We start from the raw sequence: 19,077 nt of genomic DNA, 5'->3' as shown, positions 1-19,077 counted from the left end.
GACAGAGGAGCCTGGCAGGCTATAGTCCAGAGGGTCGCAAAGAGTCAGACAGGACAGAAGCAACCTAGCACGCACACATATAAATATATACTTGTATATATGTATATATAATTCCTGAAAGTGGAATCTCTCAGTTAAAGAATATACATATCTTAAAATTTGACAAATCATGTCAGTTATTTCTAAACAACATTTCACCAGTTTACACTTCTACCAACAGTGCATAAGTGCAATCTCTTTTCTTGTATGTATGCCAACAAAGGAAAAGATCACACTTTTTAATCTTTGGCAAATTAATAGGTTAAAATAGTATGTCACTGTCTTTGTGCTTTTTTAATTATGAGTGAAGTTCCTCAATTACGCTTCTTTGCATCTTCACATACATCTTACTAACGTCCTCTTACTCTTTTTCTTAATATTTCAAAATCACTCTTTATAAGCAATTACTTTTCCAGGTTGGGTTTTATTTTTTATTACTGTTTGTGGCTCTTTGCAGAGAAGGCAATGGCACCCCACTCCAGTACTCTTGCCTGGAAAATCCCATGGGCAGAGGAGCCTGGTGGGCTGCAGTCCATGGGGTCGCAAAGAGTCGGACACAACTGAACGACTTCGCTTTCACTTTTCACTTTCACCCATTGGAGAAGGAAATGGCAACCCACTCCAATGTTCTTGCCTGGAGAATCTCAGGGACGGGGGAGCCTGGGGCTGCCGTCTCTGGGGTCACACAGAGGCGGACACGACTGAAGCGACTTAGCAGCAGCAGCAGCAATGGCTCTTTTATCTGTAAAAAAGTATTAAATATCTATGTTTCCAAATTGTCAATATTTTTATGTTTTCTGGGATTTTGTTTCATAGTTTATATGCTCTTCCTCATTCAAAATGATTTAAAATATGCAACTATGAATGCTCTAGAATATTTACAGTGTGATTTTTCTATTTAAGTCTTTAGTCTTTTTTTGATGTAAGACATGAAGTAGAAATACGGTTGAAATTTTTTTCCAATGAGCACTTGTCTCCCACCAAATCTTTTACTAAATATTTTTTTCAGCATTGATCTAACTCTTTTATCAATAATCAACCTCCATATTGGTTTAACTCTTCTTCCAGAATATCTATTTTGCTTTAAATGCTACAGATTTGTAGTACAGTTTGTTATCTCATAATGTTTGTCTTTTCTTTTTAATCCCTAGGATTTTTCCAAGTTTATTTTTCCAAATGAATTTGTAGTTTCATTTTGTTAAGATCACAAAAAAGCTTGGTGTTTTTATTTAATTAGTTGAATATCTAGGTTAATTTAGAAATACCTGTCATGTTTACAACATTCAGTCTCTCTATTTCATAACAAAATGGATTTTTCCATACATTAGTCTTATGTCTCCTGGCAAAGTTTTCTTTTGGCCTTTTCTGAAAACTACCAGAAGGGGTAGTGCCCACTTTAATAGCTGATCTTAGGCCAGAGAAGGAAGGAAGATTCTCTAGGGGACACATAATTTCTCTTGGATTGACCATAGGTATGGAAATGGGTGCAATTCAATTCAAAAATATGTATTGAGCACCTATGTATATGATGAAGTACATAAGTGGGGAAAAGCTCTTGAAATTAGTATGCAAGGCAAAAAAAAAAAATATCACATGTTACTCTATCAAACTGTTGAAAGGGACTTTTCAATTATCTTGAAATTTAAACTGAAGCGCAAAGCAGAAAATAACAAATATCCATATATCTGATTTTTAAAAAAATATAAATCCTTGAAAGATACAAGATGGAAAGACTAGTTTTTTATTTGTGTGTGTGCTTAGTCATGTCTGACTCTATGACCCTATGGACTATAGCCCACCAGGCTGTTCTGTCCATGGAATTTTCCAGGCAAGAATACTGGAGTGGGTTGCCATTTTGGCTGTGATCAAAATCCAGGTTTATAAGAGAATTTAAGATATTAGAGATGAAGATTGAGCAATTCACTGAAATTAAAAAGCCAACAAATGAGTCAGTTATACTGTGGCATTTCCCCTAACTCTTTTCCTAGGTGACCCCTCCTAAGCCAAGTGAGAAAGAAGATTCAAGAAAGTCTTCAAGAAAGAAGATTCAAGAAGTGAGCAGTCTTATAAGAAGAGACAACTGACACGAGAGCCTCCAAAAGAAAGGCTGAGGTGAAGAGAGTTTGGTGACCTTGGACCAGAGCTGAGCCTGGGCAGTTCTTGGGACACACAGACAATGTCCTTGCAAGAGAGATAAAAACATGTGTAGACCACAGTAACAAAGAAAGACAGCAATATGAGTGGTTTATTCTTCCAGAATTTGGTGGGAGCAAGCTTGCTGAGTTTTCCTCTGAACTAAGGGTCCATCTCACTAGCTACTGTCTTGAAAGGTCTCCACTGAAGGAAGTTACCTGTCAGGGCAAGGCAACACCAGCAGAATGGGATTGTAAGTCTACCATCCTAAGCAAGAGCTGAGAGAACAGTTGTAGGAGCCTAACTAGAGAATGAATCTCCCACACTGAGCGTCAGTGCAGTGCCAAAGATCCCCAAAGTGATCTCTGAAGAACACACAGAAGTTTCCCAGAAGGAGAGAGCCAACTTTCAGTTTCCTGCCACATGGAAGGTACCATGGCCAAATTTCATCCCCACTCATCGAGTACAGCAGTGCCTTAAACTCTCATCTCACCCTGCTTGCCCTAGCACAGGAGGAGCTGGAAGAATAAAGGGGTATGAAAGATAAGTGAACAAAGCAGAGCAGTAGTGAAAAAGCAAGATACTATACATCTTCACCTGCTGGATCTACAGATTATTGAATGGGGCTGAAGTTAAGTGGGAAGTGGATAAATGGAGAAGCTTGAAACTGGATGAGAGAATGAAGCTGTGGTTTGAACTGGACTGGCCATTTTAGCACCTTAAAATGAGACAACTCTAAAGTCAAAAGTGCCTGGAAAAGCTATGGGATATGCCCAAGATACTGCCAAGGTGTGGAGACTCAACAGTCCATATTTGAAGGCAGAGGTGAGACACATGGCATAGTCAAAATTATGCTTGAAAATCTCTCAGGAAGGGTTGACACTGGAGATTGACACTTCTGCATCTGTCAGTAATTCTGAACAAGTTTTTCTTCAGCAGTGGAACAGATTGCAGCTATTTCAGCTGAGCAGAGATGAAGTACTTGGCTGAGTTTAGCAGCCATGTTGCAGGAAGATTATGTACCTTTAAACACAAGAATCACACCCAGCACAGCAATATGCTCACTCTACAAGAAGCATAAGGACATGGGGACTGCATGAGAGAATGGAAGCTAGAGACGAGAGACTCCTAAATGCTGCTTATTCAGACCATTAAATGCAATAGTGAGTGGTATCACCTACTTTCCATAATGAAATCTGCCTCCTTCCATTTCTCAGCCTCTCTCTCGCGCTCCACCTCTCTCCATCTCTCCGTTTCCGTTCTCTCTCTCCATCACCACCCCACCTATGTACAGTGAAATGCGTCTGCACAGGAAGGATTCACATACAATGCAATTCCACTTTACCTCACTGTGTGAAGGCTCAAAGATGAGTAAGCCTTGCTTCTCAACGAGTTCCTAGATAAGTGAGAGAGAAAACTATGTAAACAAATGGCTAACAGGTCCACTAGTAAGTGTAAGCTTAAAGATACAAAGGATACAGCCTTGTCTTCACCCTGAGGAAGAGAAAGACTCTTCAAGAAAAACAAAGCATTCTAGCACAGCCCACCATCCTGAACAATCAGTGCCGACACCCCATGGCAGCAGTCTCTTCCTTCCTATTGAACTTGGAAAAGTCTTAAAATGGATAGCAGCAAAAATGGCATCTTTTATTTACAAAGATTTGACAGTAGTTTCTCCATCCCTTTCAAGGGGTTGGGTGAAAAAAATTGCAGAAGAGATTGAGTTTTGCATGAAGTTGGCAGATTTGGGAACCAGACTATCCAAGCAAGCCAACTTCTGATTTCATGCTCCGTATCCCCCTGCCTCTGAAGCAGAGAGCCATTAACAAAAATTTTAAAACTTATTACTCCTAGAATAATATTGCATTGACAGCAACTGTAATCAGTGATTCATATAACTACAAAGAGAAAGGGATGTGCAAAGCTTCAAGCATTAGAGGCTCCTAAAATGACATTAATGGAAGCATAAGTCTTATGTCAAGGACAACCTCATCTATGGGAATATCAGGTCCCTTTTTTTGGCTTTGTTGATGTATAATTGATGAATAAAATTGTAAGATACTTAAAGTGTACATCATGATGATTTGACATATATGTAATACACTGAGGGAATTCCCTCATTTAGAGAATTAATACATACCTCTATCACGTCACATATTTGTCTGTTTCTCTCCTTTTTTTTTTGGTGAGAAAATTTTGTTAGAAAATTTCAATTATACAATACATTGTTATCAACTATAGTCATCATGTTATGCATTAGATTTTCAGATCTTACTCATCTTATGGCTGAAAGTTTGTACTCTTTTATCAAACTCTCCCTAATGTCCCCACCTGTTCCACCGTCTGGCCACCACTTCGGATCTTTACTTATAACCTTATTCCCACCTCCATGTAGCAAGGTCAGATGCACAGTGTCAGCTCCTTTGCTCTTTTGGAGTTGTTCCTCCAACCACATGGGACCTCACTTCTGCCCTCTGACTTCCAATATCCCTTTGGGAACACCTGGAGAACAGGATCCTGGCTTAGGAGTCTCTCGTTTGAGAGGTTGTACAGTATGGCCTGGAAGCTTCAGTTTTAGCACAGGCCTTGAACTAGCCAAATGATTCAGGTAAATTTTCTAGGCCTCAGTCTCATCATCTTTAAAAGTGAACTAATAAACCCAGAATAAGCATTATCGTAAGTATCCCTGAAATCCAGCCACGGACTTGTTCCATCAACAAATTCAGGGTCTTTACCTGCTGTCTCTAGGAACAGAAAGAGGAATGGGCCCAGGATTGTGCCAGTCTGAGAGTACCTTTTTGGTACCAAATCAGTAGCCTTGTGGAGAGAGACACCCTTCCTGTCCAACCCCAGCTAGCAATTTGTAGAAAGCATACTAAAGACCGTGCGTTCCGTTGTTGTTGTTGTTCACTCACTAAGTTGTGTTGGACTCTTTGTGACCCGGTGGAATGCAGCTCACCAGGCCTCCTTGTCCCTCACCGTCTCCTGGAGTTTGCCCAAGTTCATGCCCTTTGAATTGGCGGTGTCATCCAACTATCTCATCCTCTGCTGCCCCTTCTACTCCTCCTGCCCTCAATCTTTACCAGCATCAGGATCTTTTCCAATGAGGTAGCTCTTCGCATCTGATTGCCAAAGTATTGGAGCTTCAACTTCAACATCAGTCTTTCCAATGAATATTCAGGGTTCATTTTCCTTTAGGAATGACTGGTTGGATCTCCTTGCAGTCCAATGGACTCTCAAGAGTCCTCCACCACTGTAGTTCAAAAACATCAGTTCTTTGGTTCTCTGCCTTTCTTTATGGTGCAACTCTCGCATTCATACTTGACTACTGGAAAAACCATAGCTTTGACTATACGGCCCTTTATTGGCAAAGCAATGTCTCTGCTTTTTAATACACTGTCTAGGTTTGGCACCTGACTCTACTAAACTGCTCTGCCTACTCTAACTGAGTTCAAACGCCTTCATATGGCATATAGATCCCCACTGATGGACCTTGATTTTCCTGCCTTGCTGCCAATCTGCATAATTTTATTCAACATTTTGTGGCCTCCTTACTGTGTCTCATTCTCCTTGTACCATTCATAAGCCACTTCCATCTTGTTGTACATAACTGTCTGACAAAACTCTAATTGTTCTTTATCAGTTCAGTTCAGTTCAGTTCAGTCGCGCAGTCGTGTCTGACTCTTTGCAGCCCCATGAATCGCAGTGCCCCAGGACACCCTGTCCGCCACCAACTCCCAGAGTTCACTCAAACTCATGTCCATCAGGTCGGTGATGCCATCCAGCCATCTCATCCTCTGTTGTCCCCTTTTCTTCCTGCCCCCAATCCCTCACAGCATCAGGGTCTTTTCCAATGAGTCAACTCATCGCATGAGGTGGCCAAAGTACTGGAGTTTCAGCTTTAGCATCATTCCTTCCAAAGAAATTCCAGGGCTGATCTCCTTCAGAGTGGACTGTTTCGATCTCCTTGCAGTCCAAGGGACTCTCAAGAGTCTTCTCCAACACCACAGTTCAAAAGCATCAATTCTTCGGCACTCAGCTTTCTTCGTAGTCCAACTCTCACATCCATACAAGACCACTGGAAAAACCATAGCCTTGACTAGACATACCTTTGTTGGCAAAGTAATGTCTCTGCTTTTCAATATGCTATCTGGGTTGGTCATAACTTTTCTTCCAAGGAGTAAGCGTCTTTTAATTTCATGGCTGCAATCACCATCTGCAGTGATTTTGGAGCCTGAAAAGATAAAGTCTGACCCTGTTTCCACTGTTTCCCCATCTATTTCCCATGAAGCGATGGGACCAGATGCCATGATCTTCGTTTTCTGAATGTTGAGCTTTAAGCCAACTTTTTCACTCTCCTCTTTCACTTTCATCAAGAGGCTTTTTAGTTCCTCTTCACTTTCTGCCATAAGGGTGGTGTTATCTGCATATCTGAGGTTATTGGTATTTCTCCCGGCAATCTTGATTCCAGCTTGTGCTTCTTCCAGCCCAGAGTACATCTGCGTATTAGTTAAATAAGCAGGGTGACAATATATAGCCTTGACATACTCCTTTTCCTATTTGGAACCAGTCTGTTGTTCCATGTCCAGTTCTAACTATTGCTTCCTGACTTGCATACAGGTTTCTCAAGAGGCAGGTCAGGTGGTCTGGTATTCCCATCTCTCTCAGAATTTTCCACAGTTTATTGTGATCCACACAGTCAAAGGCTTTGACATAGTCAAGAAAGCAGAAATTGATGTTTCCCTGGAACTCTCTTGCTTTTTTGATCATCCAGCGGATGTTCACAATTTGATCTCTGGTTCCTCTGCCTTTTCTAAAACCAGCTTGAACATCTGGAAGTTCACAGTTCACATGTTGCTGAAGCCTGGCTTGGAGAATTTTGAGCATTACTTTGCTAGCATGTGAGATGAGTGCAATTGTGCAGCAGTTTGAGCATTCTTTGGCATTGCCTTTCTTTGGGATTGGAATGAAAACTGACCTTTTCCAGTCCTGTGGCCACTGCTGAGTTTTCCAAATTTTCTGGCATATTGAATGCAGCACTTTCACAGCATCATTTTTTAGGATTTGAAACAGCTCAACTGGAATTCCATCACCTCCACTAGCTTTGTTCATAGTGATGCTTTCTAAGGCCCATTTGACTTCACATTCCAGGATGTCTGGCTCTACATGAGTGAACACACCATCATGATTATTTGGGTCATGAAGATCTTTCTTGTACAGTTCTTCTGTGTATTCTTGCCACCTCTTCTTAATATCTTCTGCTTCTGTTAGGTCCATCCCATTTCTGTCCTTTACTGTGCTCATCTTTGCCTGAAATGTTCCTTTGGTATCTCTAATTTTCATGAAGAGATCTCTAGCCTTCCCCATTCTGTTGCTTTCCTCTAATTCTTTGCCTTGATCACTGAGGAAGGCTTTCTTATCTCTCCTTGCTATTCTTTGGAACTCTGCATTCAGATGCTTATATCTTTCTTTTTCTCCTTTGCTTTTCACTTCCCTTCTTTTCACAGCTATTTGTTATGCCTCCTCAGACAGCCATTTTACTTTTTTGCATTTCTTTTCCATGAGGATGATCTTGATCCCTGTCTCCTGTACAATGTCACGAACCTCATTCCAGAGTTCATCAGGCACTCTGTCTATTAAATCTAGTCCCTTAGATCTATTTCTCACTTCCACTGTGTAATCATAAGGGATTTGATTTAGGTCATACCTGAATGGTCTAGTGGTTTTCCCTACTTTCTTCAATTTGAGTCTGAATTTGGTAATAAGGAGTTCATGATCTGAGCCACAGTCAGCTCCTGGTCTTGTTTTTGCTGACTGCATAGAGCTTCTCCATCTTTGGCTGCAAAGAATATAATCAATCTGATTTCGGTGTTGACCATCTGGTGATGTCCATATGTAGAGTCTTCTCTTGTGTTGTTGGAAGAGGGTGTTTGCTATGACCAGTGCATTCTCTTGGCAAAACGCTATTAGCCTTTGCCCTGCTTCATTCCATACTCCAAAGCCAAATTTTCCTGTTACTCCAGGTGTTTCTTGACTTCCTACTTTTGCATTCCAGTCCCCTATAATGAAAAGGACATCTTTTTTGGGTGTTAGTTCTAAAAGGTCTTGCAGGTCTTCATAGAACCATTCAACATCAGCTTCTTCAGCATTACTAGCTGGGGCATAGACTTGGATTACTGTGGTATTGAATGGTTTTCCTTGGAAACAAAGAGATCATCCTGTCGTTTTTGAGATTACATCCAAGTACTGCATTTCGGACTCTTTTGTTGACCATGATGGCTACTCCATTTCTTCTAAGGGATTCCTGACCACAGTAGTAGATATAATGGTCATCTGAGTTAAATTCACCCATTCCAGTCCATTTTAGTTCACTAATTCCTAGAATGTCGACGTTCACTCTCGCCATCTCTTGTTTGACCACTTCCAATTTGCCTTGATTCATGGACCTAACATCTCAGGTTTCTATGCAATATTGCTCTTTATAGCATCGGACCTTGCTTCTATCACCAGTCACATCCACAACTGGGTATGGTTTTTGCTTTGGCTCCATCCCTTCATTTTTTCTGGAGTTATTTCTCCACTGATCTCCAGTAGCATATTGGGCACTTACCGACCTGGGGAGTTTCTCTTTCAATATCCTATCATTTTGCCTTTTCATACTGTTCATGGGCTTCTCAAGACAAGAATATTGAAGTGGCTTGCCATTCCCTTCTCCAGTGGACCACATTCTGTCAGACCTCTCCACCATGACCTGTCTGTCTTGGGTGGCCCCACAAGGCGCTGGCTTAGTTTCATTGAGTTAGACAAGGCTGTGGTCTCTGTGATCAGAGTGGCTAGTTTTCTGTGATTATGGTTTCAGTGTGTCTGCCCTCTGATGCCCTCTCGCAGCACCTACCATCTGACTTGCGTTTCCCTTACCTTGGACATGGGGTATCTCTTCAGGGCTGCTGCATCAAAGTGTAGACGCTGCTCCTTACCTTGGACGAGGGCTATCTCCTCACTGCCACCCCTCCTGACTTTGAACGTGGATTAGCTCCTCTCAGCCCTCCTGCGCCCCTGCAGCTGCCGCTCCTTGGACTGGGGTTGCCCCTCTTAGCCGCCGCCCCTGACCTCCGGCGTAGGGTAGCTCCTCTCGGCGCTCCTGTTGGGTAGCTCCTCTCTGCCATGTTTCTGCGCCATCCGTCGCAGCTGGGGCACTTCTGTGCGGTTTTTATAGCTCAACTCAAATGACAATTCTCTAATGAAGCCTTTCTTGATAGCCCTGAGGGTGGGCTTTCTCCCTTATGGTGTTCCCTTGGACTTTTTACTTCTCTCAAAGCACTTAGACATCTTGCTTTGTGTCACGATTGCATGTCGGCAGACTGCAAATTCCTTAGATCTACCCCAGTAACCAGGGTAAATTCTTCCACAAATAGTTTCAGTCTTAGGGAAACAGTGCAACAATCAAGATAGACTAGGCCCTGCCAGAATTTAGAAAACAACATTGCAGTGTTTCACTCAACACAAGTTTATCAGAACATCACACTAGGGTTCCCCTGGTAGCTCAGTTAAAAAAATCTTCCTGCCAATGCAGGGAACATGGGTTTGATCCCTTGGTATGGAAGATTCCACATGCTGTGGAGCAACTAAGCCTATGAGCCGCAACTATTGAGACTATGCTCTAGAGCCTGGGAACTGCAACTACCATACTGAAGCCCACATGCCCTAGAGCCCATGCTCCTTAACAAGAGAAGCCACTACAATGAGAAGCCCTCGCACAGCAACTAGAGAGTAGCCCCCAGCTTGGCCACAGCTAGAGAAAATTCCATCCAGCAACAAAGACCAAGCACAGTCAAAAATACAAAATAAATAAAATTATTTTCTAAAAGAAGAATCTCACGCGAAATGCTCAGTGCAAATTGTAAGTAGGCTTTCATGATAATTTCTCAGGAATTAAGGAACATGCAGGATCAGTCTCAGATAGATTTACCAGAGCTTCTGTGATGCCTTCAAGGGACGTGAATGTGGAGAGCCAGTCCAGCACTGGCCCTTCAGTTTTTTGCCCAGGGGTAACGTGCCCTTTCTTCTCACATTTCGCTGACCATGGCAAGTCACATGGCTATGTTTACTGTTAGGGCAGAATGGAGAAGTGTGATCATTCCATGTGTCTGAAAGGAAGAGGAAAATTATAATATGGATGAATGTCTTAATAATATCACCATGCATACCACAGTCTCTCACCCTTGACTTTGACCCATCTTGTCTCTTGTAACTGGCACACTGCACCCACCTTGGTTGCTCTTCATCTGAATAGCTTCTTCTCATTCAGATGTTCTCATTTAGAGTTCCTCTAAAGACTTTGTTGGCCCTAACCTTAACTTACAACCATTACCACCTCCAAACCAGGATAGAATGTCCCTGCAATGTGTCCCAGTAACACCCAATAACTCCAAGGGAACACGGTCAGACCGCTGAGTTGTATTGCAGGTACTGTAGTTTGGCTTTTATTTGACTCCTTCCCACTAAACCAGAAACTGGCAAACCAGAGTCCAGGAGTAATTCCAGTCTGCTGCTGGTTTTTGCAAATAGAACACCATCGTGCTCATTTATTTACATATTGGCTATGCCTGCTTCTACCCTACAGCAGAGTTGTATATTGAGACAGAGCCCATCAGGCCCCAAAGCCTAAAATAGGTGCTTTCTGGCCCTATAAGAAAACGTTGGTCAGTCCCTGCACTAGACCAAAGCCCTGTGAGAATGAGGGTTACATTCGAGGACCTCCTATAACCCAGCACCTAACAGAATAATTGACTCATATTCAGCATTTGATAACCATTGTTTGGATAACTGAAGCGTGGGCACACAAATGTTCACTGAATTAAAATCACCTTCAAGAACAAAGGACAGAAAAACCAGGGAACAGAGAGCATCCTAACTTCAATTTTTAGCAAAACAAACTCTTATAGATTCTCTGTTACAGTACATATGCTATCACTTTTCAAAAAGTGAATAAGTACTGGGAACCAACATTAATCCTCTAAGTGTCAAGGCAACTAGAATTTGCCACAGTCTAGTTAAAACAAATTAAGCAACTGTGACACTTACCAAATGCTTTAAAATTACAAAATTACTAAATCCACATTCATTTGCTCTGTAGAATATTTCATTCTCTTTGATTAACACATCTGACTTAAATGAGGTACAGACCTTTCACATAGTATTGTACCGTTTTCAAAAGTACCACAACCAGTATGAATTGCCTCCAAGCTGAGTGTCTGTGAGGTAATGTCAGTAGACTGGCTCAGAGCTTCTAGAAGTAAACACACAGTATTTGGGCCCTGGTGATTTTGCAGTATATGGGGGGAAAAGTCTTAAAATACAGACAAATCTGGAAAGTACAGCATCCCAGCTTGTTTATAACAGCAATTTCAGCTAGTACAGATCCACAATTTATTTGCAAACAGATTAATTAATGTTTCAGCAGCTGTTTGCAGCCAGTCTGTGATCTCACTGAGCACAGATGACACTTTTTTCCACTTCTATTCCATAGGGGCAATTTCAGCAACACTTAGATTAGGTTTTTACTGTATCAACCCACATGATAAAATGAGTTGAATCCTGAAGCAGCCAAACTGGCTTTACAAGATCCCCAGGCCTCCTGGTCTCTGGTGACTCCCCCACGCCACCTATCCTGGGCTTCCTTTTTGTTATCCCCTCGAATGCCAGTTTGCAAACAGATCTGCCAGATCAAAACCTGACATTTTAAAAAATTGGGTTTTTTTCTTCCTACTTTTGGGTCCCTTAGGGTTGGTGTTCAGCAGTGTGTACCACTGGGTGTAATAAAAGCAAATGCTTGAATATTTTTTCAGGAACCTGACAGAGAATAAACAAAGGGAGGAACAAATGCCAAAGAACTTACAAGAAACCCCGTGTAAGCTGGGTAGATGGTTCCCGACAAAGCAGTGCAGCTCTTCTGATGCTATTTCTCTTCTTGGAGGAAAAAGAAACAGGGAAGACGAGACAAAATCCCCAAAGCCTCACTAGGCTAAATTTCCTTCCTCTCCTTTGAACAGACTACACAGATTTTGTTGACTAATTGAGATCAATCCCAGTTGTAAATCGCCTTACTATCCTACAGCTTTAATTAAGCTACCAGAGGGAGCTGTTTATCAATTAACACTTGTTACAAATTATTAGTAATTATATGGACTTTGTGTGTATATACCATAGCCTGCAAGACCAAAACCGCTCCTGGTTGTTAGGGAAACAAATCGAATAGTTAATGGGCTGTTCGGATGAAGGCACCAGTTATCACCATAATTACAGAACTCCTTTTCTGGCAGAAAAATGTAAGGTAAGTTCCAGCACTATCAGCACTAGTTAAATAAACACCATTTTAAGTGTTTCTTTCATCAGGGCTTTGCCAGATTGTATTAACTGGTGGACTTTCTGATATGGATTTTAGGTCTGTATTTACTTTTTTGAGGAACAAAATAATGAAGATGGGAATGTTAGGTAAAAGTTGATAATGTATTCAAGCATTAAAGCTACCTATTGCGGTCTGCACTGCATTCTGTGATAATTTTAATTGGCTTAATTGAGATGCGCAAGCCTGATTAATGTTTAATTCCTTTATATTAAAAAAAAAGAGTCAAGTAGTTCGACATTTCTTCAATTATGTTAGATCTTTCTAGACTTCAAAGGAATGTTACATTAGACAGCTAGATACGGGCGAACTGATTAAAGAATAAAGACTGCTCATTATAATCTAAGAGTACAAAATTGGTTTGTGTAGCCTTTGAAAGTCAAAATTATGAGCTAAAACTTGAGCTACAGTAATTAACCCAATTTATAGTCATTCTTGCTTATCTATTTGCTTATGATTAGTAATTTAAAATGATCCATGAGATTGATTTACAGATCTAACACCCATTCAGGGACCCAAAATGTTTTGTTCATTAATCTTAAAAATGTTGGAGGAATGTATTTACAGCATTGGTAAACACCTATCAGTCAGTAAAAAAAAAAAAGTATAAAAACATTTTATAGTCAACATCATTATTATAGATGATAAAATACTAAAATATCTGTATGATATAATCTACTTGCAAAATTTTTAAATTTAACTTGCATTTTCTGTGGCTCACTGGAAAAAAAGAAATCAGTATAAAAAGTGTGGATTTCTTAAGGTTCAGTTCAGTTCAGTTCAGTTGTTCAGTCGTGTCTCACTCATGAATCGCAGCACGCCAGGCCTTCCTGTCCATCACCAACTCCCAGAGTTCACTCAGACTCATGTCCATCGAGTCCGTGATGCCATCCAGCCATCTCATCCTCTGTCGTCCCCTTCTCCTCCTGCCCCCAATCCCTCCCAGCATCAGAGTGTTTTCCAATGAGTCAACTCTTCGCATGAGTGGCCAAAGTACTGGAGTTTCAGCTTTAGCATCATTCCTTCCAAAGAAATCCCAGGGCTGATCTCCTTCAGAATGGACTGGTTGGATCTCCTTACCAACTCTTAATTTCTCTGACAAACATGTTTTTTAAAGGAATATAGATTAAAATGTTCTATGCAGTGGCTTTAGTTTACATGTATCACTAATACTTCTACTAGAGTCACCTCTCTGACACTCATGTATTTTCCAAAATGTTCTAAATTCATTTCAGGAGTTGGGATTACAACAGCTTTTGCTAGAAGTTGGGGCAGGAACCCTTGGGGAATCAGGAGATAGTGTGGATGTATCCATGAGAAATAAATATTCAGAGTGATTAGCACATTTGTTCTGGTAGTCCTGGGCTTCCCTGGTGGCTCAGACAGTAAAGAATCTGCCTGCAATGTGGGAGACCTGGGTTCGATCCCTGGTTTGGGAAGATGCCCTGGAGGAAGGCATGGCCACCCACTCCAGTATTCTTGCCTGGAGAATACCCATGGACAGTGGAGCCTGGCAGGCTACAGTCCATGAGATCGCGAAGAGTCTGATATGACTGAGCAAGTAAGCACAGCACAGCAGCACATTTGTTAAAATTTAAGCATCTCCACTACCTCATTGTTACAGAGACAGGAAAACCCCAAGCTTTCTATTTGATCAGGGACACATAGAAACCTGGGTCAGAGAGAAAAATGTAACTCACACTTTTTGGGCTTCTTTCCTCTACAGAAAACACAAACCACTTCATCAGGACTTCATTCAGGAGAGTTCAGGGGCTCAGAGCAAGTTATGTTTTCGGGACATTTTTGTATTATGACTCTATGTGAGTGAATGAGTTATGTAACAGCATTTTCCAGAGTGGTTTTCATGGAACACAAATTCTTCTAGATGATCCATAAAAAGGGGATTCCACAGAGAAGTAAGTCTGGGAAATTTGGCTCTATATCCTTTTCTTAAAAAGTCATAATACCATATTTGGCAGAAAACAACAAAGTTCTGTAAAGCAATTATCCTTCAATTAAAAAACAAAAATTTTTTTGAAGTTGCAATACCCACCAGCATATTCAATACTCCTGAAATATTTCACCTGAAGCTGAATCTCCAAAAATTTGACTATCTAATGTAAAGGGCCAACTCATTGGAAAAGACCTTGATGCTGGGAAAGATTGCAGGTGAAAGGAGAAGGGAGCAGCAGAGGATGAGATGGTTAGATAACACTGCCAAATCCATGGACATGAATCTGAGCAATCTCTGGGAGACAGTAGAGGACAGAGGAGACTGGGGTGCTACCGTCCATAAGGTCACAAAAAGTCAAAAGTTGGAAATGACTTAGCGACTGAACAACAATAACATATATTTCGCCACAGAGCATTTTTTTCATTGAATACAGTTACTATTAACCGACATGTATATTTAATATGTATCTAAACAAAATACTGTTCCTTGTTTTTTTCAGATCAATATTGATCACGTATGTTGAAATAATCAAACTTTTCCCATCTCACCTGCCTCATCAAGGGAACAAGATCATGTATCATGGCATATTCTGATGCCCATAACCTTCTGCAATCAAACCCTGGAGACCAGTGAGACTTGCACTCTCCCATTGTTCCTGGTTACTTACATTGATCTATATTTGTAACTCTATGTCACACGTGTTCTAGAGTTTGCAAATTTAAAATAGATATGTGAAATGTGTCCAGGAACTGAAGAGGAAAAGATGAATATTTTTTAACCCTGATGAAAATATGAATCCTAGAAATTTTTTAAAGTGCTAACCAAACAAAATAGTAATTCCTTTTTCATTGCCCTGTGAGCTAAATAAGCAAAAGGTAAGGTTCTCGAGAAATAGAAATAAGATATATGTCTATGAGAATATGTGTGTGTGTATATATGAGTTCTCTGGTTGTATTTACTGAGAGACTAGAAGAAATGATATTTCAGTATTGATGAATCCATCAGCACCCAGATTTTGGTTTCTAAATGCCATTCTTCACCAAAAGGAGTTAGAGCTAACTGAAGAAACAACTAGTTTCAGCACTGAGAAAGGATATGTACAAGATAAGTCTACAACATTTTGCTATACTAGAGGGTAACAAAATATTCAAAGACTGATGGAGATAGATCAGAAGGATACAGAACCAGCTTTAAAGGGCTCCCTGCAAGCTAAACCTAGGTCAGTTTGAGCATCCAAATAGGTACTTACGATAACGGATGACAACATAGAAGAGAACAGTCTGTGAGACCACAAATATAAATCAATCAATCAGAAGGGAAAACTTTCCTTGAAGTAAAATTCCAATCAATAAATATAGAAGAAATAATGCAATTCAAAATCACTATTGACAACTACCATGGTAATAATAGTCTCAGGCAAGAATCATTAAGGAATGCTAAATGTACTGGGTTACACCTTCATGAGAAATAAGATGTTTGCATAGTCTCAAAGTATCTCTCCACAAGATACCTACTGATTACCAAAGGAGAAATTGTAACTTTGTGGTGGAGAAATTTCACCAAGTGATACCATGCTGACCAAGCGATCGTTAATGAGACATGACCAGTACTATAGCTGAGAGCACATGCGAGCCAACGTGAAGGTGAGACTCACATCACTTCTGTGCTTTTCCTGCCAAAAATTTACAGTCAGAATCCAATCATGAGGAAATACCAAAGTCAAACTGAGGGACTTTCGAAAAAATAAATATCTTGTACTCTTCAAAAATGTCAAAGTCATGACAAACAAAAATGATTCCAGATTAAAGAAAACTTTTAAAACATGGCAACCAAATGCAAAGAATAATCTGGATTGAATTTTGAATCAGAATTGTTTTTTTCATAAAGGACGTTAAGAAGATAATTGACAAGATTTGACTTGGGTTCATAGGTTAGACTATAATTAATACTGTATCCATGTTAATTTCCTGATTTTGATAATTATACTGTAGTTCAGTAAGATACTGTCATTGTTTTTAGAAAATACACACCTAAACACATAGGAGTAAAGTGGCATATTTGTGATGTACTTTCAAATGATTCAAAAAAAGATCATGTGTGTGTGTTCAGTTTGTGTGCCTAGAAAGAGAGAATGGTAAAGCATATATGGTAAAAATAATCATGTTTGGAGAACTGTGAATATAAAAATGTGCTATTTTTACAATTTTTTCCATAAATCTAAAATTATTTTAAAATTAAAATGAAATAAAACATTTAAAAAGAAGTGCTGTAGTCTTTTAGGAAGGAAAGAATGTGCTGGGGAAGAAGGCCTGAGAGTTGTATCCTTCACCAGCTATATGCAAGTGTTTTAGGTAGATTCTCCATGGATGTGTCACCTGCTACTTGAAGGTGGTCCCAGTTGCTCGGCCTCTAAAAACACCTCTCTCTGCTTTCCACCCTCACCCTTTCCAAAGCCCAGGTCCTAATGACTGCCTGCAAGACCTCAACCCTGAAATTCATTCTGCACCTTCTTCAAATGATTCTTACTTATAGGCACATGTACCCAGGGCACATGGCAAACCCCAGTGTCAGCTCTCTCCCTTTCAAAACCCCATTATGTTTTATAATGTGCCCTATCACAGCAACAACAAGCTAGGGAAGGGAAAAAAATAACCAAACAAACACAAAAGCAAAAAAAAAAAAAAGCCTTGCTATGAATGAAACAAGATGGTAATTGCATGCTGTGTTAGTTGCTCAGTCATGTCTGACTCACTGCAACCCTATGGACTGTAGCCCTCCAGGCTCCTCTGTCCATGAAATTCTCCAGGCAAGAACTTGAGTAGGTTGCCATTCCCTCCTCCAGGGGATAGCTAAAAACTGGACAACAAGAAATGGAAAACTTTTTCCACTGGGTCCCTGAGTGTTCAGCAAAACAAACTACCAATATCAGGAAATTAATGACAAAGATACCTACCAAGAAGAAATTAAGAGAGAGCACAGACTTCTGGACTAGAACAAACTTTAGCTCCTGCCCCCTCCCTCTTGTGTCTTCATAGACTGAATCCATAAAAAATATATACTCACTGAGGGTGAAAATTTTGAATACAGATTTTTTTGAGGCATCAAGCTTTTATAAGTATTCTGCAGATTTAAGGATTATTCTATAACTTCCTTTAGTGAAATCTCTCTAAATAAGGGATGTTACTTAGGATGGAAAGCAGATGTCTCCAGAATTGCAAAGAGGGAGTAAGGGTATGATTTCTAGGATTTGCGCAAAGAACTTAAGGAAAAGCACAGCCGGAATTAGAATAACATATCTATGTTAGGAGACAAAAGTATGAATCAGAATCAAATTGTATTTAATCAGGGGATATTTGGGACTGTAGAGAAGCTAGAAAAAAATTTCCTTAAAAATGGGTTCTCATTATGATTTTGCTACTAAACCATTGAAAGCTTTGAATAAGTTATTCAAACATTCTGGGCTTCCACCTCTCTGGCCACTGAATAGAAAACTGTGTGACAAGAAGGTATGGGGGAGATCAATTAGGAGTCTGTTTCTCTAATCCAAGTGAGGACTGATGGTAGCTAGGGCCAGAATGGTAACCACGTAGGTGTCAAGTGAGGGAGCTGAACCAGAGTCAGTAACTCTGCCAGCCTGTGAAAGTATCTTTAGGACCTTCTTCCGACTAAAGGCCAGGGTGAAAACCAAGGCTATGCCTTTAGGTTCCCCAGGCTATTTATATCAAGTGATTCATTCACTCAACATCAGGCAATAGTTTATTGTACTAGGGACCAAGACCTGTGTTAGCTAACAGGACCTGTAGAATGTCAAGTAAGATAGATATCATCTCTGCACCCCAGGAGTTAACACCTACTTGCATTCATGACAAGAAAATCAGCAATTACAGAGCAGTGGAACAAAGATGTGGTGGGAAAGTTCAGGAGCTGGAATCACACGTGAGGTCCAAGCAACTCAATTTTGGGAGAATCAGAGAAGACTTGCTAAAAGAGTTGACATCTAGGCTGAGACCAAAAGAATGAAAAGGTATTACCTGTTGAAGAAAAGTAGGTAGAATGAAGGGAAGATATCTGGGCAGACAGAAGAGCAGGTGTTAAGGCGCAGAGAAGAGAAAGATGGCAGACTGGAGGAGCCACAGGTAGCTCAGGATGGAGCAGAGTGTGTAAGGAAAGGGATGAGCCTTAAAGCTTGTGTAGGAAAGCTGATCTGTATCCTGAAGGCAGTGGGGAGGGTTTGGAAGGTTTAAGCAGGAGAGTAACAGTTATTTGTTCATTTAACAAATGGTTAGTGGCCATCTACCATGTGTCAAAAACTGTTCTAGGGACTTCCCTGTGGAAGTGTGGCTAAGACTCCATGCTCCCAATCAGGGGGCCTGGGTTTGATCCCTGGTCAGGGAACTAGATTCCACATGCCACAGATAAAGATCCAGCATGCTACAATAAAGACCCAGTGCAGCCAAATAAATATTTTTTTAAAGCCGGTTCTAAATGCTGGGGAAACAGCAACTAAATACAATCAGATTTGTGTTGAGAACAATTATTCTGGCTA

The sequence above is a fragment of the Capra hircus genome, chromosome 3 (assembly GCF_001704415.2).
Source record: "Capra hircus breed San Clemente chromosome 3, ASM170441v1, whole genome shotgun sequence".
Taxonomy (NCBI): domain Eukaryota; kingdom Metazoa; phylum Chordata; class Mammalia; order Artiodactyla; family Bovidae; genus Capra; species Capra hircus.
Note: the sequence above shows the minus strand (reverse complement) of the source record.